We start from the raw sequence: 26,573 nt of genomic DNA on the forward strand, positions 1-26,573 counted from the left end.
ATTAATAATTGTTTACCTTTGCGTTGACAATTCAATGTGAACAATCAGAACTGCCAAATGCTTATTTCAAAATTTCAGACAGCTGATCCAAACAAGTTAAATCAAATATTTTACACGACTTTGTGGTAGGTTTATGTAGTCTAAAGCTTTGTCATAGATTATTTATTCTAAAACTATGTCATTGATTATGAAAAAAATTCTATAACCATAAGTTATGAAAATAATGTTATTGATAGTAAACAGTAGGTATACGATGTAGGTTATAATTTTTGTATGAATTTGGTGGCTTTTTCTTTATAAATTCAAACTACTTAACAAGTGATTAGACTAGGTGGTATATTGCATCTTCCAGTTGCAAAGTACGGGTACACAAGGCTGCCTTGGGGTACATCAGCTGGTACATAATAATTTCTACAGGTGGAAGATAGACAAATTTGAAAATGATAAATCTACCGACATGATGAATATGAAGAATAAATTACGTTGGTATTATCCTGGCAGTCAAGATACAGAAGTGTAAGTGTCTTCGCAGTCCCTTGTGGCATTTATTCTTATTGACTTGTTTAATCCACTGTTGGGAAGGTATAAAATTGTCTCTTCTCAAACAATTGTACGAATGCCGAAGGGTAATGCTTTTGAAACCGTCCTGACTATTTTGGTATCATTATTTCCATAGAAACATCACTACAAGAAACATCATCACATGTTCTATATGATACGGGGGACGATACAACAAAATTACAAAGATAAAACTAGTATCCTATACTCTAATACGAGCAATGTTTGCTTGTATGTATGCTTGCTTGCTTGCTTGCTTGCAGAAAGATCTCGAAAACGGCTCCGACGATTTTCTTCAAATCTTGTGAATAGTTTATTTTTGGCCTAAAAACGAGTTTCATGCAGTTAGAACTGCCAACAAAAATCTAATTACGTAGAAAAACGAAACTGAAAGTCACATTTTTTTAACATTAGTCTTATGGGTTGCTAAGTAACCATATTGGTTGAATTAAATAACAAGGAAAAAGTAAACAAAAGACTTGGTAGCATGTGTTCATAATAAGCCAACTACCCACAGTATACTAGCAAATTACAAATACAGTACAAAAGGGAAAGCATCACTTGTTACTATTGAGCAAAGATTATACTGAAGATTACTCGATACATTGTTGGCCTAGTAAAGGCAAGCAGTACGAAGTGTGGGATCTATCTGCAATCCTAAAATGCTATAGGAAGGGAAGGAAACAGGTCTGCGACGTAAGAAGTGGTAAAGGAAGTAGTAAAGGAAAGTTGTCCGGAGTGTTCGATCTGTTTATGACAATTAGATTAAGGTATTTGCAATTATAAAATACTATGGGAGGGGAGGGAAACAGGTCCGTGACGTAGGAAGTGTAGGAAGTGACGTAGGAAGTAGTAAAGGCAAGCTGTCCGGAGTGTGGGAACTGCTTATGGCGATAAGATTAGGGTATCTGCAATCATAAAATGCTATGGGAAGGGAGGGAAACCGGTTCGCGACGTAGGAAGTGGTGAAGGAAGTAGTCAAGGCGAGTAGTCCGGAGTGTGGGAACTGTTTGTGACAATTAGATAAAGGTATTTGTAATCCTAAAATGCTATGGGAAGGGAGGAAAACAGGTCCGCGAAGTAGGAAGTGGTGAAGGAAGTAGTCAAGGCGAGTAGTCCGGAGTGTGGGAACTGTTTATGACGATTAGATTAAGGTATATGCAATCCTAAAATGCTATGGGGAGGGAAGAAAACAGGTCCACGACGTAAGAAAGGGTGAAGGAAGTAGTAAGGCTAGCAGTGCAGAGTGTGGGAACTGTCGGTGGCAATTACATTAATGTATCTGCAATCCTAACATGCAATGGCAAGAGAGAGAGACAGGTCTACGACGTAGGGAGTGCTGAAGGAATGAGTAAAGGTGAGCAGTGTGGAGTTTGGGAATGGATTTATGTATCTGCAATACTAAGACTGCTTTCAGAGTAAACTAATGATTTTCCCCGAGCAAAGCTCGGTCCCCAGGTACTGGTAATATAATACAACTACTGTACTGTATTTCAAAGGCATTAAACATTTTGGGAAACCTTGGAATAGATTAAAATTATACATCATCTTTAATTTTTTAATACATATCATTTAACAAGCTTATCGTAATGTGTCTAACTTAATTTCCTTTACTTTCTTTTCCTGAAACATATAATTTAATTTTTGATAGAAATATAAATAATCAAAATGATAGATAGAACAACAATCAGGTTAAATTTTTATTGTAATATGATCTTCTTAAGATGTTTAAAAATACTTAATTAGCTGGCGACTTAGATTGAAATGACATGAAAAGGCTGAACACACGTTTATTTTTTCTCAATGATACACTGGCTCTGATATTACGCAAATTACTCACAATCCTTTTCATTTAATAAAAAGCTAATCGTCAATTGTAATAAACGTTGAATAATAAATCTGATACATATTTTCTCCCATTATTAGGTAAAAACACCATTATTGGGTAAGCGGTGGGAATAAAAATATAATATTTCATGGGTAAAATCACAAAAATTGCAGACCTTTTCCGTTAATTCACTACCACTAGTGGAATATGGTTAGTTTAGGTTTTTTTAACTCTATAGTAAACTCTATACTAACCTAATCAAACCAAAGTTTAATTTACTACCACTTCTATTAAATCTATTGCTCTAAAAACTAGGGGTAGTAATTTAACGGAAAAGGCCCAAAATTTCAATGATTTTTTAACCATAGTTTTTACACCACTGGGTTTTGTACCATTTTGTTCAGAGTTAAAAGGACTATAACATTCACAATTGTAAGTCAAACAGCTTACCCCATTTTTGTTTAAATTTAATTGTTTTGTCATTTTACGATATTTCTGGATAAATCACAAATCAAATTTAAATTGATAAAAAATAGAAAAAATGCAATGAGATACAGTACCATGAATTAGCACCCACATAGCAAACTTCGTCAAAAGCGGACCACAAGGTTGTCTAGCTATGTACACATCCAGAAACACACACACAGAGACATCACTTCAAAAACCATTTTTAGGGTTCAGGGGAACCAAAACAGACATTTCCACGTGAAACTGAAACTCGAAAATTTTGAAGCAAACAATACTTTCCCCATTTACCATGTATGTAAGTAAAAAAATGTGACAGTTATGGATAACCATAAATCACCTCGTCAATCATAACTTTGGGTAAGAAAGCCAGTTACGGCCAATCAGCCGCGCACAGCAGTGGGTTGCTATTACAGTTGATTGCAGCGTAAACGAGGAGAATGGTGGAGTCAATACAACCGTGGGGGAAGTGCGGGGACCAGAAGTAGCAGACATTCCCAATACAACGCCCATGGGTCCAGAAACTGTTGAATCTGCTTTCTTGCCCCAGGCTCGTATCCTCAACATGAAACCCTAATCTGGTGGAAGTGCACAGTATACAACCAGGAATAACTAATATAAATAATCTTTCGACATTGACAATGTTGGAAAATTGATCGTAACAGTTCTGCACCAAATTAAATAAATCATTTAAGCTTTCTTTATATTTTGATAAAATTATTCTTTCGTGAAGTCTTTGCCTATGAGTGTGGATTTTAACTTAAAACAGTTGATTTTAAATTAAGTAATAAATAGTAGTAATGAATAGTAATGAGTAGATTCAGCCATCGTACAAAGAAACACATTTTGAATACTAAAACGTAACATTTTTCATCAATTATATATTAGATTTACCTTTGTTGTTGTACCTAAGTTCTTGTAGGAATACCACAGGATTCAAACGACCCAAACGGCCAAAATATGGCAGCCTTTCAATTCCCCGTGTACATACTTCTAGGGTGACAAAAAATCTTACTATCAAGAACTCAGGCAACAATAACAAATGTAAATCTAATACCAAACATAACATAAATACATTTAAAAAACGAAATATGAGAATCTTTAGTATCATTGTGGATTTGTTAAATAATTATCCTACTTGCTGTTAATAATATTTCACTTACATTCACTTTAAAGCAATACACGTATTTAAAAAATCTTTGAAAAACAAAACTGTTTGGAAATGTCGCAACTAATCTGTCGTAAACAGGCAAATTTGAAAACTGTATGTTAAAAAGTTATAGAGATATTGTTAATTTGTTGGTTGGAATTTGACTAGAATCTGGTAATAAAAAATAAAAACATTAATATAATTTATTAAATTAATTTACAAACAAACAAATAGTTGATCCAACACTACTCCCAATGATAATCGATAATTGATTGAACCTATCGAATGATCTGATTGGAACATTAAATAATATATGATTTAAACATTTGTTTCACAATAGGCTATGTATAAAATAAATTTAAGTTATTTTCATTACCACGGCACCATTTATTACAGCAACAAGGCAGCAAAGACTAAATACAAAGTAAAATAAAATTCATGTCTGTAAACTGTTTTATTCAGATCATATAGATAATAAACTCCTTAAGACAATTAAAACAGGAAATAGTACTACATGTTACTGTTTAATTTGTTATACATTGATATTTTAGTTGCTACAGTATTCTATTTTTTTACCAAATGGACATAACAATACTATAGTATAGGCATGAATACTAACTTTTTCAATAGAGACTGAATAATAAGCAAGAACAATACAAAAAGGACGTGCTCACTAAAGAAAAGTGCATAACACTTCAACAACGTAATAATTTACTAATCAAAATACGTCACTAGTAGCAACTGTGTAAAGACATTGAACAATCAAACTGTCATGGCCTCAACTTAAGCGAGTGTTTATGTTGTCTTGTTAAGTCAACCGGGCAAAACTCACAAATCTAACATTGTTTGCATAAAGACTCAGTTTTCTGGCATTCATTATCCAACGCCACCAAGTTAAATTGTGTCTTGTAATTCAATTTCCAAAGTTATTAGTTTTGATGTTTATTTTTTGTTTCCTAGAAATTTGTTAGAAATTGTTGAAGATTTTATATAGTATTGCTTTGTTTAATGCTATATAATCAAATATCTTTTTAATGTATCTTTTAATATCAGCTGCTTGATTATTTTATTATGTTGTTCTAATATGTTCACAGTTTGAAGTGTTAATGTTTTAATATCTTTCCTTTTTACATCAATTATTAATAAAGTATTTTATGTAGGTATTTTATTCCCTCATTTCATCAGGTTACGGGCCCAGAAAACGTGTTTGATATAATTCATTTTGAATATGTATAAAACTACATTAAAATGAAGAATTCTGGACTGATTGTGTTTGGTAAGATTTCTAGGCTTATGAAAAATATTTTTTTACCCAATTTCTTGAAATGAATTTTTATGTTGTTTGACCTAAAATGGAAACTACACAAGAAAACAATAATACAACTCATACTATTACACCTACCTCAAGTAATACAGGATTGTCTAGTATGACAAATATTATAATGGGAGGAAATAGTAATGTTGAACGTCTAGAGGGTGTTTCAAATTATAACAATTGGAAGTTTTCAATGAAAATGGCATTAATAATTGATGGACTTTGGGATTGTGTATCTGATGATACTGAAATTAAAGATGAAAACAGAGATCAAAAGGCTCTTGCAAAAATTTGTTTAAATGTTTTGCCTACTTGTTATCCTTATGTTAGGAATGCTAACACTGCTAAAGAAGCTTGGGATAATCTCCAGAATGCTTTTGAAAACAAAAGTTTGGTTAGAAGACTTAGTCTTTTAAGACGTTTACTTAGAACTAAATTGGAAGATTTTAGCACAATGGCAGACTATGTAAATGGAACTTTGTCCTTAGTTCAACAGTTAGCTGACATAAATCACATTGTTGGTGATGAAGAAGTTGCAATGCTACTTCTGGGTGGTTTACCTTCAGAATATGAACCGCTTATTATGGGTATTGAAGTTACTCAAACAACTGTCTCCAGTGAGTTTGTTAAGACTCGTCTCTTACAAGAGGATTTTAGGAGGTCTGAAAATACTTCAACTGGAAGTGAATCAGCTTTGGCAATTAAACATTCTTATGCCAAGAAAATTGAGAAGTTGAAAGATTCAAAAGGTAAGTTTAGACCACAGAAGAAAATTATTTGTCATCATTGTAACCAACCTGGACATATTAAGCCTAACTGTCCTAATCTTGGCAATAATTCTCAGCACAAATCTAAGGCAAATTATGTTGGGAAACACAAAGAAAATGACAATGTGTTGCTTACAACCGTTTTCCATACTGAAAATATAAAATCTTATGAATCCAAAGTTGATCATAATGATTGGGTAATTGATTCAGGTTGTACAACTCATATGAGTAATCAAATGATGAAAAATTGTAAGTTTGAAAAGAAGGAAGTTTTGGTCGCCAATAATGCAAAACTTAGAAGTAATTGTGTTGGTGATATTGAACTTTTTGTAGAAAATTCTAATAAAGTTACTGTTAAGGATGTTTTATACATACCAGAACTTGCTACTAATTTGTTGTCTGTAAATAAAATTACAGAAAAAGGTAAAATAGTAGTTTTTGACAAAGATTCGTGCAGAATTTATTCAGAAAATGACTGTCGAATAGAGGGAAATAGTGACATTTCTGCTGTGAATGACGGTGGTGTATATAAACTAAATAAAATTGAGCCAACAGAGTTGAATGGTCACTCTGAATTCAAAGAAGATATTTCATCAGCTGCTCTTACAGTTGCAACCAAAGGTACGTGGCACCGTAGATTAGGCCATCTAAGTCATAAAGGAATGGATTTACTAAGAAATGGTTTAGTTAATGGAGTAAATTATTCAAAATCAGAAAAGGAGAATACTTGTACCGCATGTATTGAAGGTAAGATAACAAGAAAATCTTTTCCTAAAGGTCAAAGTATCAGAGCTACTTCATTACTTGAGCTAATTCATTCAGACTTATGTGGACCAATGTCAGTTAAAAGTTGGGGTGGATCTCTTTATCTTTTAACATTCACCGATGATCTCTCAAGAAAAACTTTTGGTTATTTACTTAAACACAAAAATAAGGTTTTAAGTAAGTTCAAAGACTTCAAAATGGAAGTAGAAAATCAAACTGGCTTTAAAATTAAGCGCTTGAGAACTGATAATGGCAAGGGTGAGTATGTTAACAAACAATTTGCAGATTTTCTACGTTTAAATGGCATTGTTCATGAGACCACTATACCCCACACTCCAGAGCAAAATGGTGTAAGTGAACGTGTTAACCGAACACTAGTTGAAAAGACAAGATGTTTACTTCAAGATTCAGGTTTAGGAAAACGATATTGGGGAGAAGCTATAAACACAGCTATCTATTTGAAGAATCGTAGTCCTACAGCAGCTTTAAAGAATGCAACACCAGAGGAAGTTTGGACTGGTTCAAAGGTTGATCTAAGTCACTTACGGGTTTTTGGCTGTAAAGCTTATGTTCATATACCGAAATGTTACAGAAAGAAACTTGACACAAAAGCAAAGCCTTGTATTATGGTTGGATATTGTGAACATTCAAAAGGCTACAGACTAATTGATCCTAAGAAACCTTATTCAATAATAAAAGCACGTGATGTTGTTTTTGTAGAAGACCAATGTCATACCTCTGATGTGAAAGATGACCTGAAAAATGAAAGTCGACAAGTTGAATACACTGTTATAAACAGTAGTACAACTGAACTTGTGGAAGAACCAAACAATGATATAACATCTGTTGACAACAAAGAAAATCTCGTTCATTCTAACAGTGAAAGTGAACAGGAAGTTTCAGAAAATGAAAATTCTTATCTAGACAATTCACATGATGAAAATGAACAGCTAGTTTTGGAAGAAGGGAATTCTTTGATTGATGATAAAAGACCTGAACGTGATCGCAGAAAACCATTATGGATGAACGACTTCGTTTCATATCAAGCTGTCGATATTTTTGATCAACCGCAAACTTTCAATGAGGCAATTAAAAGTAATTTCAAAGAAGAGTGGATGAATGCCATGGATAAAGAGTATAATTCTCTAATTAAGAACAATGTTTGGGAGTTGGTTGATCGTCCGAAGAATGAAAATGTGGTTAAACGCAAATGGGTTTATAAAACTAAGAAAAATGTAGATGGTGATCGTGAGAAGTTCAAAGCACGTCTTGTTGCTAAAGGTCAAGAATATGGTTAAGAAAAGCATTGAAATTAAGTATATGCCAACTGTAAATATGACGGCTGATATTTAAACCAAATCTTTGTCACGTGAAAAATGTAATCACTTTGTGACGGACTTGGGACTTAAAGACTCAGATTAAATAAAAAAAAAGATGTTTGATTAAGGGGGAATGTTGAAGATTTTATATAGTATTGCTTTGTTTAATGCTATATAATCAAATATCTTTTTAATGTATCTTTTAATATCAGCTGCTTGATTATTTTATTATGTTGTTCTAATATGTTCACAATTTGAAGTGTTAATGTTTTAATATCTTTCCTTTTTACATCAATTATTAATAAAGTATTTTATGTAGGTATTTTATTCCCTCATTTCATCAGAAATAAACTAGAAATTTGTTTCTAACAGTCACTTTAAAAAGTGGGATTTCTTGCACTAATTATATCACAGAAAGTTGCTAATTGCTGCATTTACTTACTTTTGCCACACATTTTTTGCCACACATTTTTTGCCACACACCAGTATTTCAACCAAACGGCGTGCTTTTATTATGTACGTAATCCGCGAACACTTGGAAATAGGATGGCAACACTTAAAATACTACGACTACGATCAGCTGGTGAATTTGTTTCCAATTTCGTTCAACGCTTGGATAACCTAACCTAAAAGTGTTGTTTACTGTTTGAAAGACTAATTATTTCATGCTTTATATTAACTGTGGGAAAATATATCATGTGTAACACAAGTACAAAGTGCCTTTGCTGCACTCGATAAATTTACCACACTCGCTTGCGGCTTGCGCGTAAACATTTCTTTTGTGTGCGACAAATTCTCCTTCGCACACTATTCACACAAATAACTATTGTAAAAGGTTTAAGAACACTTATTTTTGTTTGACTTTAAAATCCAAATAAAAAATACCCATGCCACAGTACACTTGTGTTGCTTAAAAAAGGCTGACTGTTAAGCTAAGACCCGATCAAGAAACAGACATAAGAGAGCAATGAATATACAAGATTGTTTCCGAATGTGTTGCAAATAAACTCTTTTGTAAACGGTTTGAGAAAAATGATTTTTGTTTGACTTTTAAAATCCAAATAAAAATACCCCCGCCACAGCAAGCCTTAGTTGCTGAAAAAAGGTTGGCTGTTTAGTTAGGATCCGATCAAGAAACAAACATCAGAGAGCTAGAGCAATAAATATACAAAATTATTATACACAATTATTTTTGATACCATAGAGTTTTAAGAGATACAATCAAAACAATGTACTGCGTTCTTGCCAAATGCCTAATGGGCCTCTGTCACATCAACATTCAACAAATAACGCGCTTGATGCTCAAACATGTAAAGGTAAATGAGGATGCGATATTCTCATTTTAATTTTAGTTTTTTTAATTATAAGCAAATACATACAACATTTCCCAAATATAACTAGGTATAGAAATAATGACACTAACAAGCATCTCAGCTTTGTTAAAGCAAAAGTTTCAAAGAATCAGACATAATCATCAAATTGAGATTAGTCGGTAGAATAACAAACAAAGTTTCAACTCATCTTGTTAACTATGTTTTTAACAATTTCAAGAGGATATTTTTACTTTGATTGTTTTACAATCCTCATCCTGAATAGCTTTAAACAACCTTATTACTTGTGAAACTTTCCCACCATAGTCAATAGCAATAAAACTTCTTACTGCGATAATTTTTTAAAATTAGTTTAGGTGTTAAAAAAAGGTGGGGACATAATTTACGTATTGATTCCTTGGGTCAAAATAAAGGGAAAATAAGGATAATTTTTTTTTCCAAAATCGCTTCTTTAACCAGATATCCGCCATTTTGCATTATTTTACATAAACATTATTATCTTTGCTGCGTTTTTTCAACTGATCTTTATGAAACTTGTTATATAAGAGACCCATGTTAAAACAATCATATTGATTCAACTTAAAATTTTAAAATGACAGCCATTTTAATTTTTTAATCTTAAGTTACACAAAAACGGCTGATTTTATGAAAAGAATGTCAAAAATACTTTAATTTAGCATTTTTAATTCACTATCAAACGGTACTAAGTTCAAAAAGATTGAAAAAGAAATAGTTTAAATATTACGATTTTTAGTTGTAAAATTTAGTAGAATCAGGCTAAGATAGTCCATTTTGTCCCAAACTAAAAATCTTAATATTTAAGCTATTTCTTCATCAATTTTAAAGCTATTGAAACCACGGATGTGATTTGCTATCTAATTTTTAATTCAGTTGTTATTATCTTGTCAAACTACATATATTCACTTAAACTGTGATTTTTTAACCTCTAAAACAAAAGTTTTAAGAATCCGAAAAGCAATTCACATGTAAAATATATTTATCACATAAAATTTTCTGCTCGGTAATCAAGCTTACGGTGTGCATAATTAATATGCTTCAACGTGAACCCATGTTTTTACTGGTCAGTGCTTGGACAACCACTGTTTAATGCATCTGACGGTCAACAACAATGCAAAATTATTGACTCCTGCCGACTCGGATAAAACATTTAAAAAACCATAATAGGCCTATGCGTTGTAACAACATAAAACAACAATTTTTAATCGGCAATGTATAACACTTTCAAAAGAGTTTCATATAATAAAAAGCTATTAAAAAAAACACCTTTTCCATATTGTAGCCATAAAGACTATCAAAGTAGAATTACAAGCGATTACTCATATCTAAGCCACTTAGATATAACAGAAGAATTATCGACTCTACTTTGTCGAAATAAACGTGCAGTTCATCTTCTCCGGCTCTTGTTGTTGGTTTGAATAATCTAGTTTTAGAAACACATTCGTCAACAAGTCAAGTAAGCATGAAGTTTATCCAACAGCTACAACTCATAACTCAGAAATGATGATACAGAGTATACGAATGTCTTTTAGTTTTAGGCCACAAATTAGCAAATATTTAACAAAAATAATATAATCTTTTGACATCCGTTTGACTTCCAATATCTCATGTACTAACCTTTAAATTGTGAATTGTTTCTAGAACATGCAATACAATATGTTTGTTTATTAAACGGAAATTTGCAATATATCATGTTGCATTGATCATCGTTCTCTACGAATATTGAAAAGAAATTTAAATACATATTAATTTAAACTGATGGGGGTTTTAACCTTTCGGGACCTAAAAAAAGTAAATCGGTTTTGTGGCTAGGTATTACCATGAGTCCGACGGTAAAAAAACATTCTCTTTATGGGAAATTCGCTAAAATTTTTTAGATCATTAAGAACTGAATTGTTAAATGTCCTAAACAAAACAGAATTAGAGTTAATATAGCAATACTTGACAAACATGTTCTTTTTGGGCTGTAATTGCGATTTGACAGAATTCTATTAACACCTTCGCCTTAAGAGGACTAAAAGGTTGAAAATTAAACAATAAAATATGATATAAAGGCTTTTGTTTTTTTAATGTATTGGTTCTTGAGTAATTGAATAAAATTCAAACATTTGTTCTCAAACATAACTGTAAATATAATTTTTGAACCGAGAATGGATAGTGCTACTCAATTATAGGCTACTTTTTATCACAGTATTCATTGAGTGTAAATCCCTTTTTTACTTGTGCCGAATTTGCATGCTAGCGTGGGGTAGAACCTTGACCCGTTATTTATTTCTGCAGCAGACCTCATACATGTTGGAGGTGTCGGAGGGTACAGTAGAACCCCTCATATCCGGCCACCACGGGACCAAGCCCCTGGCCGGATAGCGATTTGGCCGGATAAACCAACCTACTACAAAAATGAAAATGATTCATACCTATAATAATATTTAATCAAAACATGCTGTCAAAAGTATCATTTAAGTCTATTCTAGGATTATTTTTTGAAGAATTAACATGTTTGTACAAATAAAAAAAATTATTTGTAGACTAAAGTTGTTAAAAAACCTGAAATTAAGATTTCAGGTAACAAAAACTATTAAACGATGGAGGTAAAAGTAACATTAAATCAGCCTTGAAGATTTTTAGGACCTTAATAGTAAATACAATTCTACTCAACTTTCTTATCCTTTTTGTGAAATAAATACAAAGATTAATTTTCCAACCCCCAACTTTTTAGAGGTTAGGCCTAGTTCAACTGAGTTTAGTGACACAGTAAAATGTATTGAAACAAACAGATAAATAGTTCACATAAATAGTTTAGCTCAAACAAGTCGCAAAGACTAGTGCTTGCATCTAAACGTCTGTAAGCTTTGAGGAAAACATTTTGATATTGGCTTCCTGGAAGTGGCCGGATAAACAGAGGACCGGAAAAACCAAGGCCGGATATCAGGGGTTCTACTACATACATTTTTATGAAGTCTTACACTTTGAATAATGAATATCTAAAGTCGTATTGATAAAAGCCATACATAAACGTCCAAACTAAAGTATTCCCTAAAGTACATTTCCAAATGGAATTTACATGTTATAAATTGTCCTTTTAACATAGAACTTTTGTAGCTGCATATTTTTTTTAATGTTTAACAAATACTACAGGCTACAATGATTTTTTAAATATGTGTCAACAATTATATCAGATAATAAAAAAGGCGCAGTATAAAATCATAATAATTTTACTTTAAAAAAGTAAATCAGGGTTGTACTGTGTGATTACTGCAATGTGACTATAGTTTATTTTTATAAATTATTCAGATAACAAATCAAAAGAAAACAAACTACTTTGCAGATTTTGTAAAAAAAAACATATTTAATAAACTTTTAAATAATGTAAAATCTCAAAAACTTTCAAATTGATTAATCACCACAAAAAAATGGCAAACACAACAATTTGGCTATGAATTGTACGTACCTATCAACACTTTTACTTACTTTAAAAACTTTAAAAAAAAGTTGTATGCTTTGTTGTTCTACATACAAGTTTGTGTACACTATACCTCAGTACTGTACATTTATAGTCGGAGTTTAACCAACTTTTAACCACAACCAAAGAATAAGTGAAAAACTTGTAATTCATGTGTTCATGTGTTTCATGTGTTTGTTTTCGTGTGTTTTACAGTGTAATAGTTCTCAGTGTGTAGCGTAGGGCAGTAGCACAGGGAGTCGCATGTATACTTGTAATTCATGTGTTCATGTGTTTCATGTGTTTGTTTTCATGTGTTTTACAGTGTAATAGTTCTCAGTGTGTAGTGTAGGGCAGTAGCACAGTCGCATGTACAAGGGAAGCATTGATTCTTCAGGGTCAATATGTCTACAAGCCAAACTGCTGTATACCATGACAAAACTATATTTATCGTAACTTTCTCCTCAATATAAACGGTTCTAAATAGTTTCTGTTATAAATTACAGATAGTTGTATTTTATTGTGAAATGCTCTTATGTGATAAGCAACTGGGGCTAAATTTTGATCTAAAATACGTTAACTGTTTGCATCCGCTATTATGATTGTTTACAATTAAATTCATACATTTTACCCTTTTAATTTTATTTTTTTGCGTTCTTTTTCTTTTATATCACAACATTACTGTTAAGTTGAAATATCCAAACTACAACTAAATTAAAGAGAGTATATTTTAGTTTCTGAATATAGTACATTATATTATACATTTAGCCTACTCAAAATAATTTAAGTACTGGATACTTAACATTCAAATGAATAAATTCTTGATCAGCATTGTATGTGCTATTAAACATACTGAAAGAACAAAAAAAACCTATAATAACACATTTTAGATTGCTATAGCTTCTAATAGTATTATGGTAATTCTCAGTACTTAAATTAAATGTACACAATGTTGTCTCACTAGACGAAAAACACATACTGTAGTGTATACATAAAATCGATCACCACTTATCATCTATATGTATTTGTTGTCTTGTGAGTTAAAATTTAAAGTGTAAATATGTTTCAAGTGTTATAAGACATATTTTTATGTACTTTCAGTGACAATTTTGCCAAAATGTGATTTAACATTTAAAATTCTAAATACATTTAAAAATGAAACATTTCCAAATACATTACATCTACTTGGCTGTAACTCATAATTTTGCATTAATTCTGGTTTACATCTACTTGGCTGTAACTCATAATTTTGCATTAATTCTGGAAAAAGTGCAACAAAAACCAGGCGAGACGAGTTGCAAAATAAATCTGATACAGCAGTCTACATGCTGATGAACACATTTGGGACAAATTAACAGCACAACTGAGCGTAATGACATCTCAACGTTAAACGCTTACTGGGCTACTGATTCCGTGGAATCTACCACTCATTTGAGCAATTCTATCACAAATTGGCTCCCTTCAGTTTAATGTTTAACAATTATTTTAGCCTCTGGATAGCTTATAATAATTAATTGATATTTTAAGGTCTAAGGATAGACAAATAGAGTTAAATATAGACAGACAGGAGTGCTGCGGTTGGCATAAGTTCTGGCGTCCACCGCTGGGAGCGCCGTGTTAAGGTGCACGCGCTACACAACTACACGACGCTCCTAGCGGTTGACGCCAGAACTTATGATAACCTCAGCACTGCTTTCGGTCTATATTTCATTTATTTTTTCTATGGTCTTACCATAGGCTGCGGCTCCACTTGCCGTAAATTGTCGCGCTGCAAATTGTAGCGCGCTCTACGCGACAGTTGGTGGCTCCACTAGCAGCAGAGTACGAACTACAATCTGCAGTGTCCTCAAATGCACCGTGGCTCCACTAGTAGTTTAGTGTAGCACTGAGGTAAACTTGGCCCTGGATAATGCCGCAAATTTACATTCATACTATTCATAGTGTTGTTATCAGTGTACTTTTATCAGGACGACACCAATCACAGCATCGAAAATGGTGAATCCATCCAATATTAAGCGACAGAAAGTCCGAAGGGATGTTCCACACATTGCATACTAAACTACAAAAGTATTCAGACAAGGTTTTTGGAATATTATCGAATGTCCCAAAACACTTTTGATTACTTAATAGAAACAGTATCAAAACGTTTGAAGACGAAGGATACCAAACTAAGAGAAGCAATTGGAGTAGAGGAAAGGCTTTTAGTGACATTAAGGTAATTTTAGTCAACTGAATTTTAACTCATTAGTTTTATACAGTGAACCCCCTCGCTTCAACAATCCTCGGTGTGTCGAATAAAACTAAATGATAATTTTATCTCTATTTCTATTCTATTTACATTTTAATTTTATTGCATTCATTTACCCTCAGAAGTAATATTTCTAAGTAACCAATGTACACTGAATACAATGAGTTTCGTGAGTTATTGTTGTACCTATTAATAAATAATCTAAAAACAGCCAATAAAGGAGCTTTTCATTATAGATCTAATAATCATACCAATTTTATGACTGCCGCATTTAAAAACGAATTGAATATTGAATGCTTTCACGGTTTCACGTATTTGTTTCTCCAATCACTACTGTATTAATATAAAGTAGGAAACCCCTAGACAACCTATATAAAACAAGATTCCCACACTCATGATATAATAATTTCTAGTATAATAATTTCTCAGTCCAGTTCATTGATTACAAATCAATCCACAAAAGTAAACATGTAAGACACTAAAAAGTCGATACTGATTGTAGCGTGTGTCTTATGCCTGTATGCTGGTCAGCTGTACGTACACCAACTTGGCGCGGCACTACAATCTACAGCTAGTGGAGCCGCCTGTTGGCTGCAAAATGTAGCACAAAAATGGTTTGAGTTCCATTCCCGCGCGACGCTACATTCTACGGCGCGCTATGTAGCGCGCTGCAGACTGTCGCTAGTGGAGCCACCTTCGTTTGATAGCTGCCTTCCCATTTCTTCAACTGACCGGCTACAATTTGCAGCGCTGCAATCTACGGCAAGTGGAGCAGCGGCCTTAGTAGTATTGTTGATTTTTACAATTTAGGGGAACTATGCGTATTATTAAAAATAAGTACTAGTAAGTTGAAATTTCTAGAAATTTGCAAAAGGGTTGGAGGCAAGATGGCAAAGTTCATGAATTTCATGTAGTATGCAATCTAAAACTCGCCAGACATTTTAAAATTACCAAATGTCACTATTATATGGTATTCTTATCAACATGACCTGGTGCCTAAACAAAGAATTAATAAAACGATGAAACTTAACTGAAACATAGAAACCCATATAGAACTGTCAAGAGGAAATACGGGTAAAACAATGGGGTTTACATAATATAAATAGGTTCTTTTAGATAATTTAAATTTTTGGAAATGGAAATGTATAGATAGACCCTAATTACTTTTATAAACCCAGTCAGAAAATCAAATCATATTGAATAGAAATACGCAGATAGTTATACAGGGTGTACAACAAGTAACCCCAGAAAATTCTTCTACTAGGCCTAGTGAAAGTAAAGAGAAATTGAGAATAAATTTTTCTTCCCTACCAAATTTTGTTTTGCCAATTCAATTAAATACAGTATTGCGACCTGTTTTTAGAAACAAATTATAAACTTATCTAATATTAAGATTTAGGGTGACAGTTTTTGAATTAAAAATGTTCAATCTAAAATGGCAGAGAAACAAAGCAAACCTGCAAATGGAATGTAAAGAAAATGTTGCTATTAACTGGCTTTATAGTTACCGGTAGTTTTATTTCTAATCTGCCGACAGAAAAAATAACTATCAGACCAAATTTAAAAGATAAACATTCAAACACGTGTCAAAAATGAACAAGTGTGTTAACGTAAAACGTTCGTTTCTGTTTTAAACACCAAATTTCTGAAAGTGCAACGTATTATAAGCATATTTTATCCATCAACTAACATGAAAAACTAAAATTAAAATATAATTTAAAAGTTTCCCCCTTTGAACAATGTTCGCTTCACATATAGATTGGATGACTATCTCAGTATCAAAGTCAATGATAACAGTAAAGGTTAGATAGCGTGAATCGGTTTCACCTGACATTGTCTCTTTGTGAACGAGATTTAGGTTGTGGTAGACAACAGGCACATCTGACAGTGTCTCCGTTTTTTTGCATGGAGACATCCCATGGGAGCAGTGGTCTATACGAGTTTATACATTTTACGATTGGCCGCCTTTAAACTCTGAAAAACCACTGTAAAATAATACACTTTAACGGAAATCACTGATTCACTGACCAGATATACAAGTGTTTACCCACTTCTAGAATAGCTAGGAATCTAAATTTTTTTGTTGGAGATCCGTCTCGGTCCCAAACAACCCAGAAAACCTAAAAAATTACATTATCAAATTACAATCCTGCCAAAAAAATCCCTTAAATTCCCATTTTTTGTTAGAAAACACGTTTTTAGGCTATAGCTTGAGAACTGTAAGAGAGAGCAGGTTTCGGTTTGTGAGGTCCCGGGTTCAAATCCTGCCAATCACCAGTGGAATTTAGCTATATGGTAAAGCTGTACCTATTGGTCAAGCATGAAGTAATGTCCAATACGGTCCCGGGATGGAGTCTAGAGTTCTGTTAAGTTGGGACATAAAGTGTTGAATACAAAAAGTTCATAAAATAATTGTAAAATGAACATATTACATGAAAACGTACTAATACGATTTTCGGTCCGCTGTTGAGAAACAAAAACAAAACTCAAAACAATGCTGAATTTATCTGAATTTCAAAGGGCCTGATAACAGAGCTGGTAAATTTGATGACGATGTTTATCAGTGACTGTTTATGTTTCCCTGTAGAATCAGAGGCACTGTTCATTTATAAACTTCCCTAATTGCATGTCGATACACAGCACTCGTCCAATCCTAAACTTGGGTGTTAGGAAGACTATGTTTTCAGCACAACAAATCTTATGACTCGTACACAATTTAAATTATAGTTTCTAAATACATACAAATAAGTGAGAAAACTTTTGGAACAATTAAATGTGTAACATTACTAATTGGTAGTGCAAGGTGGGTGGGTCTTAACTATTGCAGCTTTAATTATATTTTAATCAAACGGTATCAGCAATCTGACACATACTTACTTCCATTAGCAAACAACTCACGGGTAAGCAGTGGGAGCAACTATGATATGTTATGGGTAAAATCACAAACATTGCAATAACCTTCGATCCGTAATTTTTACAGCATTTGGGGGTTGTGCCATTCTGTTTGGAGTTAAAAGGACCATAACTAAATTTGAATCAAAATCGTTGGAGCCAATTTTATGAAATCCAATTTTTCCGCAATTAAACCGATTTTCGGGTTCAGGGGGACTTAAAACTGTATCTATGTATATGAGGAGTTCATTTTTTACACTGCCACATTTTAGAATAAGAAGGGAATATGTACAATTATTTATATAAACGTTCAAAATTACATAAAAAAAATTACTAAGCCACACATTTTCAACTTTGAGCAATCCTTACGTTATCAAAATTTCCCTCAGAAAATGTAAAACTAAATATAGCATTACCTTAGTCTAATGCATTTCAACTAACAGTTTTAAACTTCCTGATGACGTGTGATAAATCCAATTTTCCCCAAAGCTAGAGCTAATGGAAAGTTAACTATTTACCAGCCTGATGAGTTTATTTAATCACTGACGAGTAATTTAATGTTAACGAAGTTGATTTATATAAAAATTGAATCGCTCTCGACGCCAACAAAAGCAGCTCCAGCAATATGTTGTCGCATCTGAGTATTTTCAAAAGCCAGATTATTACTCCAGCATTAAACTCTCCAATGTGCTTCCGTAGCTTCTTTCTAAAGATGAATTCTATCCACGGCTGAAAGCTTCTTTTGTGTTTAGAAAATTAGTAACCGTTATTATGCACAATACATTTTCGCTAATTAGCTCCAAAACTGTATCTACCTCTATGAATTTCAAAACGTTTTTCATCAAGGTGGATGTTAATTTCTACTTGGTGTGTTTTTTGTCAATGTAGATATATTTGTAACAATTGAAAGTGTATGTTTGTAAAAGTGGCTGTGATTTAAAAATATAATTATGTGGTATAAAAGAGCTTCATAAATACAAGATAGGAAATTCATCACTCAAACTTTAAATGAGTGATTGACCTTAACTTATATTCAAACATATAACTAGGCTTGTCATCTAAAACAATTTCCTTAACACCAAACCGAAAGTGTCAAAAACAGTAAATATGCTATTAGATTGAGTATTGATTTGGAAAATTCATTAAGACAAAAGGAAATTTTTGTGGAATAGATAATTTTAAATAGGCTAATTTTAAATTTTAACATGTAAATTTTAATTACTTTTACATTGTCTGAAAATGATTAGAACTAGGATATAACTTCTAAACTGGCATATTAAGTGATATCAAATTTTGATAGAAAATAAAAAATACCCATTTCACCTATTAAGTCTGATGATGATATGGAGGGTCCAAAAGAAATCGATCACCACTGACCATCTTTGATATAATTTATTTTTAACATCTTGCTAAAACAGAATAAGTGTAAATATTATGTTTTAAGTGCAATTGGACACATTTTTATTTACTTATTGTACTAGTATACAATTTTAATAAAATACCAGCATCAACTTTCAGATATTTACTTCTGGTAACATTTTTATGCAATAATAATAATCTTAGAATAAAATAAAAATTGCAGAATTCAGAACCAAATTACTATTAAAAAATATAAATTTTAAAGGTAAGCACAGGTGCAATTTTATATTTTAATGAGCTTTTACCACATCAAAGAGAATCCATAAATTTCATACGATCGAGAACAAATTTTGTATATTGGAAATTTCCATGTCACATGAGTAATCCAAAACTCTACTGCTCAGTAAAAAAGTTCTCAATCTTAAAAGCTGGCAAATGCATTAAAGTTTTCATAAGACTTTGCAATAACTTTGCTTTCAATAACTAACTTGCCCATCTCCTGTTCTGGGTTTAGATGTGTAAAATAAGGTTGACTAATATTAACTCTCGTCACCGGCTAAGTAGCTTCGCAGAAAAAACTACATTTACAAATTTTATATTTATTTTTTATGTTGAGTTCCTTAAATCTAATTATTTTATTCCGAAATGAGAGGAGAACTACATATAGTATAAGATCAATCATACTTTTGAGAGTAGCGTTGAAAATTATGTAATCATAACTAAATATAACTACAACAGGTCAATGTATCAAGTATAAAATAGTTTTAATTAAATATACAAAAATTAGATGACTTAAAAAAATGTTTAAAGAAAGCAAATTGACAAACTTAAGTCATTTTAAAATTTACCTTAACTTACAAACTTTTTGTAACCTTAAACCCTAAAATGTTAAAATATATCTGCTGATATTGTGTTATTTAATCTCGCAAATACATAAGCATTTGCACACATACATAGTTATCGAAATGTATGTGATTTTATAAAGCTATTTTATTTTTCTGTATTTTAAGAGTATTTGTTGAAGTTGTTTATAGTTATCTTTTGCTTTTATATGGTTTATATTTTGTGCTGAATATATACAGTATACCAGTTTTTCACTCAATTTGAAGTTGAAACTATAACAATCCATCTTATGACATTTGAAGCCCCTTGTTGATGGAAATTTCGACAATACTGAGGTAAGATAGCAAAATTAGTCATAAGTTGGATTTTATAATACGATTTAATCATGTTCAAATTTCAATATTTTAATGATTTATGGTGTTTTGTGAGGGAATGTACAAACAGTATTTTCCCCTTTTACTCTTCCAACCAGGACGATTTTCGTACTCGTTTAGTTTCATAATATTTAATTGTATGTTAACTAGACCTTTAATAACTGACAATTCCATCCTCTTATGACTCTTAATACCTAAACTAAAAGGTTCTCTAACATACTTTTAAATCGACCCAAAAGGAACATGTGAACGTATTACACAAAATGTGAATAAAACTGAAAGAGGATGAATATGAATTATTCATAGCTACAATGAGAACGGGGTGAGAGGGGGGTTTAGCATTAGGTTGAGTCAGCAGAATTGAGGTATGACACATCGTAATGGTCTACAACCCACACTCATTAAGGTGTATGATGTATCGATACTGATGAGGAAATCTGCATTAGCTGTAACTAGGTATTTACGACAGATTAAAAGTGAAAACCACTTTGATTTGTACAAAATTGATTATGAATACCGAAGTAGACGTCCTACCGATATGGACCTAACTAAACCAAATTATTGAAATAGAACATGGTTGAATTATTTTTTTTTATTTAACAGCCTTGACGCGTTTAATATTCAATAGATGACACCTTACTTACGTTTGCCAGGTGTCAAGTGAAGGAAGTAAATCTGAAGTTTATGAAATATTCTAGTTGAAATATCAGGCAAATGGAAATTCGCTTAGTCTGCATGTTTGCTGCGACGGGGGAATTTCAATAATAGAACAGCTGATTTATTGAGCTGTATGCATCAGTGCCCTATCCAATGACGATTCTTGTAGAGTACTAATATTTTACTAAGTAATGTGATGAGAAAATATTTATTATTAAGATAAATTAGGAAATAGTTTACACTGCTCTAGTTTTAACAAGTTATAAAATTACTTAAGAATAAAATAATTATTTCAAATTTCTGAAGAAAAAAAACTGTTTGAATTCAATGTGAATTTTGATAATTTATCTTGGCCTGCTAACAATGTTGGTTTGAAATAACGGTAGCCAAAAACCTAATAAAGTGTAGTTTACTAATCTAATTTAAAGCCTAGATTAAATTCTCGCAACATTAAACTTTGACAACCAGCTCATTATAATGACACCTTGATTGCTGGGCTTATCTCTTTGAGAAATTATGAAAGCAAAAATGTTTAATGAAAATACTGAAAATTGCTCATTTACAATTTCTGGGCAAAAAACTTACTGGTCTTGACACAAATATTTTTTTTTAATTTTTTCACCTTAAATAAAAACCAATAAACACTATCAACACAGTGAATACACAAACCGAAGTTTGTTCCAGAAATCGATAAGTTCAATTATTAAATAAGTTAAAGGCATCCTCGCTTTAGAAGAATGTTTAATTTGCACTAACAGTGTGGCAGTCGGAATCCAATACCCCACGGCAGTTGTCACTTTTTGTTCTTTATGGTGCAACCATTTATAATGTTGTTTAAAAATAACTACGTTCAGAGTTGCTGTTACTTTTAGCAGTAATTCAATTAAAATATATGGTTTGGGTTATGTTCCTGCTCAAAATTATACTTGTATTTTCCCAGTCTCATATAGATCCTTAAGGGGATCTACCACCTTTAAATGACAATTTTTTTATTTAGTAAGTTAGACATTTTTCATGCAGGTATTATATTTAGGACCTTTATTTAATGAGCTTTTGAGGTTTTAAATTTAATTTCACCTTTTGGTTTTTTTTATAAAAATTTTTTAGCGATTTATTTTAGCGTTTTTAGGTACATTGCTAAACTTTGAATAACTTTTTTATTTTTAGATCAATTGTAATGATTATTGATTTATTTTTATCCTTATAATACCTAGAAACTTTTTGGTCATTATAATTAAAATACCATTTCAGAAAAAAAAGCTACAAGCAATTATATTTTTAAAATAAAAATTTTTATTTTACAAATTAAAAAAAAAATCATAGTTATTTTATTTTATTAGCTATACAATTTCTTATGACCAATTATCTCAGTAATACAACAAGGAACAAGTGGTAAAAAGTTTAATGGCTTATCTATATACTTTAAAAGTTATTCAAACATATGTAATAAGAAACACGGAAAAACAGAACTTGGCGGATCCCCTTAAGCGAATTGTGTATTAAAAAAAAAAAGTGTTTACGAGGTTAACATGAACAATGGAATACATTTTTACCTTTCAAATATTGGTATATTATAATTGTTTAATGCAGTCATTAGGCGTATAAAACTACTAATTTATAGTAAATTATATACCGTATTTGATTGTACATTCATCCCATAAATTTTTATTTACCTACCTCATGCAGGTTACATTTATCACTAAAAGTAGCCTTAGATATTTAAAATTCATTTTTATCAACTGTTTTATCGTCTCTTGTTAACTAGCTGACTGTAGTTAAAAATTCATTAAAACATCAGCTGTTAAATCACAGATTCACGTTAATGTGTTATAACCAAAGTTGGCAGGGCCGATTTACCGAATAGGCACGGTAGGCACGTGCCTTGGGCGCGAGGCAATTGGCTTTTTTGGGGGGCGCCAACAATTTGGTAAAATAAAAAAAAATGGTGTTTGCATGCGATCACGGTAAACTTCTGATAATCCCTCGCGGCCGTGTAAACATCGTAATAGTCACCCGCGTTTGCGGCAAGATTCTTACTATTTTCCGTGGTCGGGTCGTTTAGACATAATTATCGTCTTCCATGATCGAGGCAATACATAAGCATACCCAGCGGTCGTGAGGAAATTATCATCGTCTACCGTGAATGAGGCAAAATTCTGATCTTCTTCCCGCGGTCGTGAGGACATTATCCTCGTCTTGCGCGATCACGGTCAAATTCTGACCCCCCTTCGCGGCCGTGAAGACATCATTATATCGTCCCCTGTGGTCTTGTGGACAAAGTAATCGCCTCCCGCGATTGTGGCAAAATGGTAATTATCTCCCTCGGTCTTGTGGGGATCATCATTTTCTTCCGCAAATTAGGCAAAGTTCCGACCTTTTCCCGTGACCGTTTGGCCATTATCATCGTTTTCCGTGATCACGACAATATCTGATCATCCCTCACGGCCGTGTATAAATCATTATCGTATCTCCCGCGGTCCTGTAGACATCGTAATCGTCTCCCGTAGTCGTGAAGACATCGTAATCGTCTCCCGTAGTCGTGAAGACATTGTAATCGTCTCCCGCGATTGCGGAAAAATGGTAATCATTGTCTTCCACGAATGAGGCAAAATTTTCCCCACGGTCATGTGGACATTATCATCGTCTTGCGCGATCGTGGCATAATTCTGATCATCCCTCACGGCCGTGTAAAAAACATTATTGTATCTCCCGCGGTCCTGTAGACATCGTAACAGTCTCCCGTGGTCGTGAATACATGGAAATCATCTCCCGCGATTGCGGCAAAATGTTAATCATGTCCCGCAGTTGTGTGGAGATCATCATCGTCTTCTGCAATCGCGGCAAAATTCTTGCTGTTTCCCGCGGTCGTGTGGACATTATCATTGTCTTCCGTGATCGTGGTAATATTCTGATCATTCCTCGTGGCCGTGTGTAGACATATTATCGTCTCCCGCGGTCACGGAAACATCACTGATGTTTTCATGTGCGATCACGATAAATTGAAAACTCTAGGTAGAAATACAAAATTCAGACATAATTCCCGGTTCAAAAAATTCCCGCATGATTTCCGGATTTCCTGGTTAGTGGACACCCTTTTATATATATTGCAAAGGGGCGCTACTGTTAGTTGTGCCTAGGGCGCTGACAGGATCAAAAACGGGCCTGAAAGTTGGTCAGCATAACTGAAGATTTGAAAGCGAACTTTAGAAATAAATCAAACGTTAGGAAGGCGAAGCACTAAACGAAACTACCTTTTCAGTTCTATTCATCTCTAAATTAGCTTTAAAATGACACCTCAATCGTAGAATCGGTTAAGTAGGATGGCTGAAAAATGCATGTAACTGGGAAAACCCTTATTGTATCAAGTATAGAAGATCCTTGATTACAGATGAATATGTATTTAACTCATATTTTTTCCCTCAAATACATAGAGCTCTGGATTCACATACATTTGCAACGTCTTTTGGAGGAAGGACACAGCTTCTTGACTAAGGTTATGAAAAGATGAAAATTAAAATCTGCAACAGTCCAGTAGTTGTGTTGTCATAAAGTCGTTATTTAACTGACTTGAACTATGCAATAAATAAAAGAATCATCCTACAGCTGAATCACACGCATACTGTACCAAATATGAACACTGACTCCTTAATGAAAATAGCCATACAGATACAATATAAAATAAATTTATACTTATTATACATAATACTTACGTCACATTGCTGGATAGCACATACAGTTCAAACCCTCTGCAGAACTGCCACTGGAAGAAAAAAAGAAAATCTTTAGAACCATAAATGTAATAAGGAATAAAAACATGAAATTGTTCAACTTAAAATTGTGATATTTAACTAATATAACCAATATTATTATAAGTCTAAACGTTCCCTTCCCCCAAAAAATTAAAAAAAAAGGATATTTTACCTAACAAATTTTATCTTGAAAGATGAGTACATTAAAATGTAATACAATTTTGCAGGTTGTTTATATTTTTCCCTAAGAATAAGTAAAGCATGAGTAACAATTTTTGATCCTTTTAAAATATTTTAAGATTTAAATTATATTATAAAATTTGACATTTTTATAGAAAAGGCTCAATTCTATTTGGAAATAATTTAGATTGACATTAAAGAAGTTATTGTGACAAAACAGAGTAAAGCAAAAAGCGCAAATAGGTTTAAAAGCCACTCTGAAACTACGTGTTGCTTTTATCTTTTAGAACAAAGTGAATTACAGTATATAGTGAATGTACCATTTGACTACAAAGAGGATGGCACAATTATTAATAAAACGACACTTCATAGTTCCATCATAGTGCCAACAATAATGGTATCAATATAGGTTAGAAAAACCCTTTAAATTTGCCACCAATAGTGCCGCAACAGATATAATCGTCCATAGAGATCGAGTAGGCCTAATAAACATTTTTAAGAAGACTAAAACATATAATTAAATTTAAAATGCATTTATGCATTAGGTATAAGGTCTGCAGTGAGACACATAAAATGGAATCAATAAGGCACGAATCTAAAATTAAAATTTAAAATTCAGTAATTTTACAGTAATTTTAGTAAATGTTTAGCATGAAAAAATTAGGGCCTAATTAGAGTTAATAAATTTATAACCAAGTATTTGTCATGAAGGTTTAATTTTTTTCTTAAAGATCTCTAAAGTTATTCCTGTCCCTAAATGTCACAGAAATTTAATTAAAAAAAGTGTTGCATCTGCTCAAAATTATTTTTTGTTTGAGCCTGCGGTTATCAGTGAGAATTTTATTTTATTTCCGATGGAAAATATTTGGCTGTCGTCCAGCCTGAAAACTTTATTTTCTTACATAGTTAATTTTATATTACATATTTTATGAAAAAAAACATTAAGGCTATAGTAATTATGCCCAAACTAGAACAAACATGCGTAGTATAAAAGATACAATAAACGTAGTTTGGACTGTTTCCTAACTACAAACATGGAAATGCAAACACAAAATGAAAAAGGACCAAAACCTTCATCAACTGTGCTCGTATAATTGTTTCACACAGGTAAGGCAGAGAATGTGCTAATATCGTTTTAACAACTGGGACCACAGTTTCAGGTGACTGCTGCTAAAAGCATTATGAGACTCATGGGGAATATTATTTACATTGGATGTACAGTAAAGGCTTCGTTGAAACACTCTGTAACATTCATTTTATGAATCACATATTCTAACAATGACAAGAACTGTACTTTTTTTAAATTTCTATGT

At 32.5% G+C, this 26,573-nt stretch overlaps 1 long non-coding RNA gene across 2 annotated transcripts in view; it reads right to left on the reverse strand.

Moving 5' to 3' along the window:
* Window positions 1-26,573, reverse strand: part of LOC128996253 (uncharacterized) — an 83,463-nt gene that overhangs the window by 27,231 nt on the left and 29,659 nt on the right. For both annotated transcript variants that reach the window (XR_008491033.1, XR_008491034.1), the window contains exon 2: window positions 25,042-25,091. This is a non-coding gene — a long non-coding RNA (uncharacterized LOC128996253). The remainder of the gene's footprint in view (window positions 1-25,041; window positions 25,092-26,573) is intronic.

This window comes from Macrosteles quadrilineatus, unplaced genomic scaffold (assembly GCF_028750875.1).
Source record: "Macrosteles quadrilineatus isolate MER2022 unplaced genomic scaffold, UCM_ALF_1.0 Scaffold_6__1_contigs__length_79288215, whole genome shotgun sequence".
Classification (NCBI taxonomy): domain Eukaryota; kingdom Metazoa; phylum Arthropoda; class Insecta; order Hemiptera; family Cicadellidae; genus Macrosteles; species Macrosteles quadrilineatus.